Source organism: Mus pahari, chromosome 23, assembly GCF_900095145.1.
Source record: "Mus pahari chromosome 23, PAHARI_EIJ_v1.1, whole genome shotgun sequence".
NCBI lineage: Eukaryota > Metazoa > Chordata > Mammalia > Rodentia > Muridae > Mus > Mus pahari.
In genome coordinates, this window is record NC_034612.1 from 18,987,090 (window position 1) to 18,990,359 (window position 3,270).

Below are 3,270 nucleotides of genomic sequence, written 5' to 3' on the forward strand. Positions count from 1 at the left end.
CTAAAGGGCTCATTCTGAGCCAGAATGAAGTGCATACCTGGAATCCCAAAGCTCTGGGAAGCTGAGCCAGGAGGATTGCTGTAGGTTCAAGGCCACAGCCTGGGCTACAGGGACTGATACCATAGCTATATGGATGGGGCTGCAACTCAGTAGCTGTTCACCCTGGACTCCATCCCTCACCACAGAAAACAAAAATTCAGGACTGAAGAGATGGCTCAATGGTGAACACACTGACTGCTTTTTCACTGGATCCAAGTTCAATTCCCAGCACTCGCATGGGGCTCACAACTGTCTGTAACTCCAGTTCCAGGGGACCCAACGCCCTCTTCTGGTGGGCACTGCACATACATGGTGCACAGACTTACATGAAGGCACATCACACATAAATCAAATCAAGTCAAATTAAATAATAAACCTTTTAAAGTAAGGGACTTTTAAAATCAAGTGACTTTTGACACCCCCCCCCCACTTCCTTAGCAGAGAGGAAATCATTTTCAAAGAATTCCCACACATCCACTAGGCTCCGAGTTCAAGGCTCAGTACCTCTGTCCATCCCTGCTGGTGTCTCTCACGGTGGTCAAAAAGCAAGACAGAGATGGAGGTGGAGCTGCTGTTCTTGCTGCCATTCTGGGGAGTCCCGAGGGACAGGATGAAGTCTTATATGTGGTGCAGTGTGCAGCTCGGGGCACACTTTCTTAGTGTCATTTTACCTAAGCCCACAAGAAAGAAAGAAAGAAAGAAAGAAAGAAAGAAAGAAAGAAAGAAAGAGAGAGAGAGAGAGAGAGAGAGAGAGAGAGAGAGAGAGAGAGAGAGAGAGGGAGGGAGGGAGGGAGGAAGGAAGGAAGGAAGGAAGGAAGGAAGGAAGAAAGAAAGAAAGAAAGAAAGAAAGAAAGAAAGAAAGAAAGAAAGAAAGAAAGAAAGAAAGAAAGAAGGCATATGCATGGAATACTAGAAATGGTTTTGGCCACATCTCTTGAGACAAGGCAATCGGTGAGGCCACCCTACTCTGGGATGGATGAAGGCAGGGCCAGCCCATCAGGAGGAACTGCCAAGTTCAAAAGATAAGACAAAAGCAACTACTGGTCCATGCTGGTCCCAGCCCATTCACTCCTGGGTCACTGGGTTGTCACAGACTATGAGCAATAACACACCACCAAGAGTTTGTCCCATCCTGGGATAGCACATGCAGAGGGTGTCATGAAGGGGTCAGAAGCAGAGCTGTGTCATGAATGCCCCTTTCCTCCCTGTCCCAGCCCTTGCCTGGTGGAGATGCACAGCTGCCTCGGTGGGGTTCCGCTGCCAGCAGACACAGGCGTACTGGTCACAGAGGAGTTCTGAGGGCTCTCAGCATTGAACAGGATCTACGTACGTACTGTTGTGTCGCGTCAGCGCCCCAGCAGGCTGTCACAAAGCACAGCCAGCTCCCCATCCAGCCAGCTCCAAAGTGGGCAGAAAGTGAGGCTAAGTCCTTGACTCGGTATTTTGAAGTCAGGTATTGATAAAAGCTTGGCCCTGTGCTAAGGGTTTCTTCATAGAAAAAAAAAAACTACACTACTCCCTATGGGCTAGGAAGGAAAATCTAGAAAGCCGGATGCTGGAAGATGTGCTGGGACCTACCAGAAACCTTAGGAGGGCATGGAAACAAGTGGTTACTAGTAGGAATTGGAATGGGGCTGGAGAGATGGCTCAGTGGTTAAGAGCACTGGCTGCTCTTCCAGAGGTCCTGAGTTCGATTCCCAGCAAACGACATGGTGGCTCACAACCACCTGTAATGGGATCTGATGCCTTCTTCTGGTGTGCATGAAAACAGCATCTCATATACATCCAAAGAGAAAGAGTCCCCTTCTGGCTGCCTGTGAAAGACAGTCTCCTCCTGGGTGCCTTCGGACCAAGAATATAGAGTCTCAGCCCCTTTTCCAGCACCATGTCTCCCTGCCGTTCCTCCCACCACGATGATAATGGACTGAATCTCTAAAGCTGTCAGCCAACCCCAATTAAATGTTGTTCTTCACAAGAGTTGCTTTGGTTATGGTGTCTCTTCACAGCAAGAAACCCCTAAGACAGATGGTGTGGGATAGGATGGATGGTGTTAGATGGGGGATGGGGTGGGGGATAGGGTGGGGGATGGAGTGAGGGATGGGATGGGGGATGGGGTGGGAGAAGAATGAAGAATGAACAGAAAGAAAGATCCTACATATATCCCTAAGTTAAAGTACAATAATTATTTTTGATAACTAATTTATGCACATAATATCTGCACATTAATGCAAGAAAAGGAGAAATGCGAAGCTCCGCCACTCTCCCATGTGGAAGAAACAACCCGCAAAGAAAGAGAAGGGAAGGATGATCCTACTCAGAGTAGCAGCACTCCCCTGCCTCCGAGAACAAACACCTTGAGTACGCATGGCTCACGCCAGAAAGACTGAGGACTAGAAAGGGGATATTGGATAAAAACACAGAGACGGGGTTGGAGTGTTGTGTTCATCTTGCTGCCAGCTTGTCATCTACACCCCAGAAGAAGAAACCTAAGCTGAGGAACTCCCTCCATTAGACCGACCTGTGGGAAAGTCTGAAGGGCATTTTTCTTGATTAATGGTTTATGTGGGAGGCTCTGCCCACTGTGGGTGGCGCTACCCCTGGGGAGGTCATCCTCCTCTGCGTAAGAAGACAGACTAAGAAAATCAGTAGAAGCAACCAGCAAGCAACACTCCTCTATTCCCTCGGCTTCAGTTCCTGCCTCTGGGTTCTGCCATGGCTTCCCTCTATGGTGAACTACAACTTGTAACCAAATAAACCCATTCCCCTAAGTCGCTTTTGGTCAGTAGTTTGTTTTTTTGTTGTTGGTGGTTTTTTTTAAAGATTTATTTATTGTATTTTATGTGTATGAGTATTTTGCCTTCATGGATATATACATGCACTACATGCATGCCCGGTGCCATGGATCCCCTGGAGCTGGAGTTACAGACAGTTGTGAGTTGCCATATGGGTACTGGGTATTGAACCTGGGTCCTCTAGAGGAATAGCCAGTGCTCTAACCACTGAACCATCTCTCTAGCCCTTGGTCAGTGTTTTTAATCACAGCAACAGAGAAGTGAAGTGGGACTTGGAGGATACTTGTATATATATATATATATATATATATATATATATATATATATATTTATCCCTAAGTCATCTGTATCATTTATTGTGTCTTAGCTACTTTTTTTCTTGCTGTGATAAGACACCATGACAGAGGTAACTTATAGAAGAGAGTTTGTTTGGGCGTAG